We start from the raw sequence: 10490 nt of genomic DNA, 5'->3' as shown, positions 1-10490 counted from the left end.
GAACACTTGGGTTGTTCTTTTTTGGCTATTATGAATAATGCTACTAGAAAAATTGGTGAATAGGTTTTTGTGTGTGTCATTTCTCTGGGGTATATAGCCAGGAGTGGAATTTCTGGGTCATATGGTAACTCTATGTTTTGAGGAACTGCCAGACTCTTTTCCAATGGCTGCGCCATGTTTTTCCATACCCACCAGGAATGCACGAGGATTTCAATATCTCCACATCCTTGCCAACACTTATCTGCCGTTTTTATTAGAGCCACCCTAGTTGGTGTGAAATGATATCTCCTTGGTGGAGCTATTGCTTTTTCATCATAGATGAATAGACTCCCAGACTGTTGGAACTGGATGGGACAACAGCAATCATGTTGCCCATTTGTTCATTTTACAGGAGAAGCAGTTAAGGTGAAGAGAAGAGGGTCTAACTCAGGGTCACAATTAGTGAAGGAGGCAGTAAAAGAATCTATACATATATATACATTTTTTTCTTTTAAAAGGTAAAGAAGGGCCCGCCAAGTGGCGCGTTGGTTAAGAGTTGGCTTGGGACGCCAGCTCTGAGCAGCAGTGCCCCAGTTCGGATCCCACATTTGGGCCAGTGATGCTGCGCCCTCTACAGCTAAGATGGTGAACAGCAGCTCCACCTGGAGCTGGGTTGCAGTGAGTCAAAGGCCAAGGTGTAGGCTGCAGTGGGCCTGGCCCGTAGCTGGCATGTGCTTTCATGAGCTGCCAAGAGTGGCAGTCCAATCCCGCCAGCGACTACTTCACCTGGGAAGAGCGCAATGATAATACCAACATGGGCCAGTGAAACGACATCCTCCACAACTAGACTGAAGAACAAAAGGACAGCAACTTGTCTGATCCCCTTCCCCGATTCCCCAGTGCTCTTCCCCTCCCCCAATTCCCCAATAAAAATCTTTAACAAAAAAAAGTAAAGAAAATTAAAGACAGATGTCTAAAAAAGGATGAGAGAGTCTGAATTATATTATTCTTTAAAACCTAGAAGTTTCTGCAACTATAAAAACCAGAATACAATGAATCAATAACTGATAGTCAAAAATGTTTACGTTCATAGATCCTCTATGTGCCTTAGCCATAGACTAAGTAAGCACTTTCTATTCACTTCCCTGTTTAATGCTGACAACATCTCTACCTTACAGGGTTGTAATTTTTGGATCCTCCATCCTATAGGATCCTATGTCTAACTGGTGTCTGTGAAATATTCTTGGATATGCAAAGACTCAAAAAGTCCGTTATCTACATGCCCTTCCCCCCAGGGTTACTCAAAGTAGCATTTCAGTTGTGTGAGAAATTAATCAAAATAAGGAACTCAGGAATGAGGAAGATATTTATATAAAAGTAAAGGCAGTAAACAACGAAGACAGAAAAACTGAGTTAACTATTGTATTGAGATTGTAGTTTGAAATCTCAACACAAATAATCTTTGAAAGAGAAGACACATGTACTTTTTAATAATGGCTTGAATCATGGTTGATGCTGGCAGCCCCCTGTAGCAGGTGAGCTCTGGGAAGGTGCCAGGGGCCCGCCGCACCTCTGGACGCCCTGCCCTGGACTTGGAGGGGGCACAAGGGAGACAGGGTTACTCTAAGCTCTTCCCAGGCCGTCTCCTGCTTCTCGCCTGATGAAGGTGGAGTTCCTTCACCCTTCCCTCGGGTCTTCTTAAACTTTTCTGTTTGAGGAGTGTACATAACACATTTCCCTGGTTTTCGGTGGCGACAGTTCTCTATTTTATCGCTTCAGTTATTTCGGTGGTGATTGGGGGAGGCGTGTCACTCGCCATCTTGGATCAAGGACAAGAGAACCAGTTTAGCACGGACTTGAGGCGCTTCCTGAGGTGATGACAGTGGGGACATAATCGCACGTCCTTGAACAAGACTTCTCAACCCTCTCCACTCCCCTCACCCCCGCCCTTTCCTCCTCCTCTAGCATCCAGCCAAAAAAAATAGATTCCTCCATCCCCAGGTCAACCAAATCTAGCGTGGATAGGATGCGTGGCTTTCTCTTAGGCAACCGTGTATCCCAAATGATACCCAACCTGTCCTCCTGTGCTTCCGTCTCAACTCCGCTGGAGCGGGCGCGGCAGGGCCAGCAGTGGGAGCGAGGGGCTGGGGTTCTGCCCGAGGCGGGCTGGGAAGCAGGGTGGCCGCGGGGGTGAGGAGCCGCAAGGGCCGGGCCGGCCTGACACCACCTGGCGGAGTCCCGGGGAAGAGTCTTAAAGGCGCGCGCTCCTCGGCGCTCTGCGCACTCCAGCTGTAGCCGCGGAGAGCTCGCCTCCCTCTTCCGACCAGCGCCTGGGAAGGTAAGTGCGGTCCACTTGCGGCAGCCCGAGTCCGGTGGGGGCGGCCCTGGGCGACCCCGCGCTCGCCAGGCTCTGGCTTGGGCTGTGGTTGGAGGGCGGCGCCCAAGTTTTCTGAAGGCCTCGGAGCGCAGCTGGAGCGGCGCAGCGCAGGGGCGGGGATGGAGCCGGTGGCGGCGGACCGGGACCGTCTGGGGGTGGCCTTCCCCCTGCGGGGCGCAGGGAAGAGGCACCCGCGCGAGGCGCACGCCGGAGCCCCGGCCCCGCGCCCCTCGCACTTGGCGCTCTCTGGTCGCAGTCTGGGCGAGCCCCAGCCTGCTGGAGTCACCACCCTGCTCTGCGCCTTCCTGCCCGCCCGGGTCCCTTTCCAGGCGGCTCGCCCCGCGGTCGCGCCCGGTCACGCCGGCAGGTCGCGCTCGGCGGCCGGCCAAGCCTGCCCGGGTCCCGCCGCGCCCGCGCCCGGGGCCACCCCTCCCGGCCTCTCGGCGCTGCGCCCCTCGCCTTCCCCATCTCCAGCCGCTCGCTATTTTCACACCTCCCAGTGCCCCGGCCCCGGCGCCTGATTCAGTGCTTAGTAATTAATTTGGCATTTCAGAATGGTCAGCGGGCTGGATAATGGGCGCATTCATCCCCCGGGCTAATCTGAACAGAGGTGGGAAGAAAGGCTTTCACAGACAGAAAATGCCATTCGCTGAGCGCTCAAAGGGGCTGTCACTCCCAGAATAAATCGCCGCCGCGCCCGCCGGCTTCTCTGGCCATTTCTATACAGCCCCGGCCGTGCCGCGGACCCGCCGGCTTCGGCCCCGGCTCCCGGGAATCACTCACTCGAGTGCCTTCGACGGGAAAGTCGGGCGAGAGACAGACCCGGGCGGGGGACGAGAGGAAACGGGAAAGCAAGGGGCTCGGGTTAAGGCCGCAGGGGACAAAGAGCTTGATTAGAAAATAAAATGCTAAACTAGAGGAGGCGCCGCAAATTCAAGGCGCGGACGTTGGAGCTGGGGCTTGGGGAGCATCCGTCCAAAATCCCTTTTTTCGTAAAAAAGGACAGGTGGCCCAGAGCCGTCCATAGTGTGACTGAGGCCACACAGCAAGTTTCTAGATTTCCCAAATTGTAAGTGGAATGCAATGCACAAGCACAGATTACAGAAGCAGGGCCAGGTGATGCAGTCCCGACCCTCACAGACATTTAATTCCGGGTTCTCGGCGATATCAGCTCTTTCGCCCGCAGGGCTGGGGAGGTGACACCTGTGCCCTCCAGCTCGCCACTCCTGCCCGGACCCTAGGGTGCTGAGCCGGTGACGGTGGCGGCTTTATCCTCTGACCTCTTAACCCAGAGTCGCCTGGGGTGTTGGGCACAAATAGACTCAGGGCTCTGAAAGCCGGGGCCTTTCCCTGGCGGCGCCTCCGGCCCTGTGGCGAAGCCGGGTCGTGCACTGCAGCCTTAACCCTGCGGACCGAGTAGCCTTCGAGAGGGCAGGGCCAGCTTGGCTCCATCTAGGGTGAAGCTCCAGATACTTGATTTTCCTGCAATGGGGGCTCACTGTGAGTCCATCTCGCAGGGCCCAGTTGCACCCTCCCATCGGGGAAAGAAAAGGAGCTGTGGTTCTAAGTTTGAAGCTCCTTTGCGAGGCTGGAATGACAAGGGAAGCAGCTGGCCGGAAGGGGTGTTTCTGGAATGGCCAGATGGGTGTCCCAGGGTGTGTAGAGGATCGAATCCCATGCGACTCACCAACTTCTGAATGGAAGTCACTCCTCCCTCGAATCTCAGTTTTCTTGTCTGCAAAGAAAGAATGAAATGAGATCACATTTGGCTCCAAGTGCACGCGCGGGCCCTCAGTAGAAGGATCCCACACACCACTCACACCTCCAACTACCAATCCAGCCACCCACGCCCCTGGCATCTCTCCAAGTCTTCGCCCGGACCTCTCCTTGGCGCTTTAGTGACAACCAATTTTTTCTCAGGCTGCTTCCATCCACCTTGGCTGCTCCTGGGTTTTGGCGTCCAGCTCTCCTTGAAACCACACATTTGAAGACCTGGAAGGGGCCCTTCAAAGATTCTAGGGCCATTGTACAGATGGTGATACTGAAACCTGAAGTGGCCTGCCAGTGTCATGCAGTGGCCTGCTAGTCATCCGGCTTGAACTAGAGTGGATTTCATAGCACAATAGTGAATATCAGACTCCAGGCATCAGCCTCTGGCCATACCCCCAGAGAGAGCTTTCCTGGGCCTAGGAGGGACCCCCAAAATTGCATTTTAGACAAGCTGCCCAAAGCATTTTGATGTAGCTGGTACATGGACTATATTTAGGGAAACACAGCCTAAACTGGACTTTTCCCCCTGCATCCTCTTCCTCCCAGGACCGCAGGCCCAGCTTGCTTTCTGTGGCTCATATTCGATCAGCAGAACAGTCTTGACTGTCTCCTATCTCTATTGGAGGCTCCTACTGGGTGGAGTCTACTTCCAAGAGATACCTCCAGATTCCCTGAATGTGCAGCCTATGAGGGAGCTGCTGTAAGTGAGCTGAGCACCCTGGCAGATGAGAAACGGCCTAAGTGGGCTGCAGACTCACTGGACACTGAGCCCCAAATCTAGGACCCTCCTCTTACCAAGCACACTTTGACAGTTGGACCTAACACTGCACTGCAGGCCCCACACAAACAGTACAAATGTGCCCAGACGCTCCCTTAGCAAGGCAAACCCTGCCCACACCAGGAACAGAGCAGCCCGCCATGGTGGATCCTGATCAGAGCCAGCAATAACCCAGGTGCGAGCTGTGACCCAGAATACCCAACACCTGCCCCTTTACCTCACTGGGGCTCAGAGGAGAGAAGGTATGTGGGGTGGGGGTTGAGGGGAGCAGGGAGAAAGTCTGGAAGAGTGGAAGAAAATGGGGAGGAAAAGCTGTTAGGAACAGAAAGGGAGCAGGGGAGGGGACGAGTTCCTATTTCTGTAAGCCATTTGTAGCTGTGGATTGTAAAACTAGGCAGGATTCTCTGGAGTAATTCATAGTGTTTGGACAAGACAAACATTGTTCTGCTTTAAACAAACCTCCAGAAAGGTCAGCCTGGTTCATCCCTTTGCTGCAGTTGCTGAGACTATCCAGATGATGAGAAAATCAGATTTTAGCTGAGGGGGCCCGGGCAGGAGGCAGTTGTCTCCTAAACCCTTTGGATCCAGGGTGAGGGCACCCAGCCCAGGCAGGGTCCTTGTTTCCTGCTGAAAGGGGCTAATTCCCACTCTGGAGCCAGGAGATGTGGTGTGTGTGTGTGTGGGGGGGTGTCACAGACAATTTCGATGATGCCAAGTACCATCCAAGTTCTGGAGCAAGACCAAAATGATCTGCAATAGTGTGAAGAATTGATGGGAGACAAAGGTTCGTGGATGCAGAACCGAATTAGACCCACTAAACCCAAGCCAAGATATGTTCCTGTTCCAAGAAATTCCTGTTCCTTACATATGGACACATTGGCTGGGCCCCTCTGTGTTCATTTAGCAAACATTTTTTGAGTGCCTACTATGTGCTAGGTGTTGGACATATAGTAATGAGCAATAAAGATGTCGCACCCAGTCATGGGGCCTATCGTCTGGCTTATCCTCTCCCGCGCTGTCTTCCCTAAGAAGAGAAACTTCTCACAATGTCACTTCCGGCCTCCCCACTACCACCATTGCCTCCACAAGCCCCCTGGCTGAGACACAACATATCAGTTCCCAGACTGGGCCTGACAGCCAGGACAGCGTTCCGGGAGCTGAACTGCCATTGTGATTGTAATTGTGACTATGAGGTATAACAATTAAGTTCCCGAACTTGTTTGCACTGATGTTGCTAATGTTTTTTGATATCAGAGTAATTATTCATTATGAATTTGTACCAACTGGACAAACAGCTAACCAAGTTTACTATTTGGAAGTGCTGAAAAGGCTGCGTGAAAAACTTAGACGACCTGAACTTTTCGCCAACAATTCACTGCCCTTGCATCACGACAATGTACCAGGTCACAGGGCACTGTCTGTGAGGGAGTTTTTAGCCAGTAAACAAATCACTGTATTGGAACACCCTCCCTACTCACCTGATCTGGCCCCCAATGAATTCTTTCTTTACCTGAAAATAAAGGAAAAATTTAAAGGAAGACATTTTGATGACATTCAGAACATCAAAGGTAGTACGATGACAGCTCTGACAGCTATTTCACAAAAAGAGTTCCAAAATTGCTTTGAAGGGTGGACTAGGTGCTGGCATCAGTAGCTTTCCAAGGGGACTACTTCGAAGGTGACCGTAGTGATATTCAGCAATGAGGTATGTAGCACTTTTTCTAGGATGAGTTTACGAACTTAATTGTCTGACCTCGTATGGTTGTGACTATGGCTGTGATTGTGATTACGATGATAATTGTGATTGTGACTGATTGTGATTATGGCTGTGATTGTGTTGTGATTATGACTGTGATTATGATTGTGATTATGATTGTAGACTCCACTCGAGAGATCTATCTGACCCCAAGCTGAAGCGAATACTTTTTATTGATATTTATTATTTATGCTCATTGACTAATTACTAATTAGTATTGTTAACATCAATTCCAGTCTCTCTGTATTGCTAGTTGTCACTGTCCTGTACATGATCTCCAATTGCCCAGGGCAGCTTGTCATCCTTTTAAGAGGGTGGTGGCCCTGTGGTAACCATGGTGATGGTAGTGGCACTGGATTAGCTGGTTCCACATAACTTTATAAAAATTATATTTGTTTAGGGCTTTGGACACTTCAGGGTCTTTTGAATATACTTTTTTACTCAGTATTCGTGATACCCACAGAAGACTTGGATGGATGGATGAATAGAAGGAAGGAAGGAAAGAAGAAAGGAAGGAAGGAAGGAAGGAAGGAAGGAAGGAAGGAAGGAAGGAAGGAAGGGAAGGGGAAGGGAGGAAGGGAGGGATGGAGGGAGGGAGGGAGGGAGGGAGGGGACAAATAATATTACTATCCACATTTTTTAGAAGAGGAAATTGCTGCTCAGAGAGGTAAAATGACTTGCCCACTGTGTTAGCTCAGGCTGCTATAACAGGATACCATAGACTGGGTGGCTTAAGAAACAAACATTTATTTCTCATAGTCATAGAGACTGGAAAGTCCAAGACCAAGAAGCCAGCCAATTTGGTTCCTGGTGAAGTCTGTCTTCCTGGTTTGCAGACAGCTAGCTGCCTTTTTGCTGTGTTCTCACATGATGGAAAGAGAGATTATGTCTTTCATATCTCTTCTTATAAGGGCACTAATCCCATCATTGGGGATTATGGCTTCAACATATGAATTGGGAGGAGGAGCACAATCATTTAGTTCATAGCACCCACAGTCTCAGAAGTGTGAAGGTCAGGGAGTGTGTGTGACTGGAGCACAATGCAAGCAGTCTTCTTGGGCCTGCACTGTCCTGCAGACCACCTAAGGAGCTCCCTGCAAACAGGGCTAGGAACCTGGGCTCCGTGGGAGACCCCATAAACCAGATGCCCAGCCAGAGCCTAGGAAGAAGCTTTCCAGACTAGGTCATATCCATCCAGCCTGTGTGTAGTTCCTGGCATCATTTTGGGGCTAGCATGGTGGCACTCCTTGCCTGATGTTAGCATCAGTGAGAGAGAGGTCCCCTCCTTCCACCCAAATCCTACTTCCCTTTAATACCTTATCATGGTTGAATAATTCATGTACTTACCCAATCTGTTTGGAATCAATGGTCCATGTCTGTTGTCATCCTGTGCTATCTTTTGGAATTAAGCTCCCTAATGTTTTCCCTATGTGATGTGCAGATCAGTAATAACTCATTTTACTGACATTTGGGGGGAAATAAGCTGTTCCACATTGTTGATTTTTGCAGTTAACACAAGATTACTTCCTTCAGCATAGAAATTTTTCATGAAAAAGATTTTTTCCATCAAAATGATGATTTTTCCCCCCACCTAAGTCAGCAGGATCAAATATAGGAGGTGTTCCCTAGGTGTGGTTGAATGGGTGACCCTCAACCTATTTCAATAACTCACAGCCATCTTTAGGAACATCAGCTCCTGGGCAATTTGCTCAGCCTTCCTGCCTCAGTTTCCTCACTTGTAAACTGGGGAACACTGGATGGATGCTTTGTAGGGGCTGCTCCTATTCTCTAACTCCGCTGGGCTCTGATACAGCAATGAATCTGGGTAGGACCTGCCCTGAGTCCCTGGGTGGTGGCTGGAGTAGACTCTACTGTCAGATGTCACTTCTCAGTGGAACATGTTCAGCAGTCACCATTCCCCCAGGACCCTAATCTGTGGTTCTAAGTGAAGAACTTCCGGATGTCTCTGTAGACTGAAGCCCTCTGATACTGTGGCTACTCTTCTCTCAAATGCTCAGAAGACTATTGACTTACTTCTGGAATGTGTTCTGAATCATAAAGGGTGCTGCAACCCTGTCTTCCAGAAAAGGGGGTTCACAGTATCTTAATACAAAGAGCAAGCACTTAGCAAGCTTACTTGGAGGCACTGAGCTCAGTGTTGTGGGAGGTAACGAACAGTGAGACATGGCCACTACTCATAAGAAGATCCAGAGGAAGACTTCACAAACATTTCAAGACAAGAGTGTTAGCGTTCCCTCTTTCTGTTCCTTTCGTTTACTCTACGCTCACCTTTTAAGATTTGCAAGGGACCCTCTTAATTCTGGCTTTTCTGGGATGTTGGTGTATTAGCTTCCTTAGGCCACTGTAACAAATTCTCATGAGCTTGGTGGCTTAAAACAACAGAAATGTATCCTCTCACAGCTCTGGAGGCCAGGAGTTCAAATTCACTATCACTGGATTGAAATCAAATGCTGTCTCCCTCCAGAGGCTCTGGAGGAAAATGAGTTCCTTGTCTCTTGCAGCTTCTGCTGGCTACCGGTATTCCTTGGCTTGTGGCTGCACCCCTCTAACTTCTGCTTCTGTCTTCACATGGCCTTCTATCTTGTCAGATCTCCCTCTACGATTTTCTTATAAGGACACTTGTGATGGCATTTAGGGCCTATCCAGATAATCCATGATGATATTCCCATCTCAAGAGCCTTAATTTAATCACTTCTGCAAAGACCCATTTTAGCAGTATAAGGTAACATTCATAGGTTCCAGGGATTAAGACATGGATATCTTTTGGGGGGCATTTTTCAGCCTTTCATAGCTGGTCACCACCATCAGTTATCCACAATTCTGTGGTCTTTGACTAATTTTAGTGAATTTGTAGTGCATTCCTATTCTGTCAGGCAGTCTGTTAAACGCTGGGGGTTTAGAGGGGAAAGACACAGTTCCTCTCTCAAGAAGCTCATAGACTAGTCAGAGAAACAATGTGATATTAAGAGCTATGGGGAAAAGCAACTCCAGGGCCTTGGAGGCATCCAGGATAGAGCTCAACGAGTTCAAATTACTTATCAATGTCTGCAGTGCTCTGCATATCCTGGCTTGTACCTACCTCTCTGACCTCAATTTCTACCACTCCCCGTCTTGCTCACCAAGCCTCCATCAAGATGGCTCCCTTTCTGTTCCTTACACAAGTCAAGCTCTGTCTCAGGACCTTTGCACCTGCTGTTTCCTCAGCCTGGAATGCACATTCTCCTACCCACCCCCCTTGTCCTGCAGCTTCCTTCCTCACTTAACTCTGCTCCCACTGGATCCTTCTCAGAGACCACCCTCCCCTTGCCTCCAAGTACCTTGTCTAAAATCCACCTCTCCTGGCGCGCTCTGTCCCTTCCTCTGCTTTATTTGTGTGTCCCACACTTACCACAATCAAGGTGGTCCTGTCCAGGCCGTCTCTACCTCCATAAGCATTTTGAGATATGATGGCTAGGACTTCCTAGAGGATCGTAACCGCATCCTGTTTTTATTTCCAGTTCTCTTCCTGAGAAAGTATTTAGCCTCTTTTGCCCTTAACAAAATGGGCTACATTTCAAGTGGATCCCAATAGGGTGGTGGGGTGGGCTCTTCTAGGGGGAATTGGTAAATATAAGGAGCCAATTCTCAGTTGTCATAATGACTGGTGTGTGGAGGGGGTGGGACCTACTGGCATTTAGTGGACAGGGGTCAGAGATGCTAAACATCCTAGAGTAGTCAGGATGTTCTGCCCAGTAAGGATTTTTTGGTCCCGAACGCCAATAGTACTTCTGTGGAGAAACCATCTTAAGTGAACAGTTTGTGTTTGAGTC

The sequence above is a fragment of the Hipposideros armiger genome, unplaced genomic scaffold (assembly GCF_001890085.2).
Source record: "Hipposideros armiger isolate ML-2016 unplaced genomic scaffold, ASM189008v1 scaffold_457, whole genome shotgun sequence".
Classification (NCBI taxonomy): Eukaryota; Metazoa; Chordata; class Mammalia; order Chiroptera; family Hipposideridae; genus Hipposideros; species Hipposideros armiger.
Note: the sequence above shows the minus strand (reverse complement) of the source record.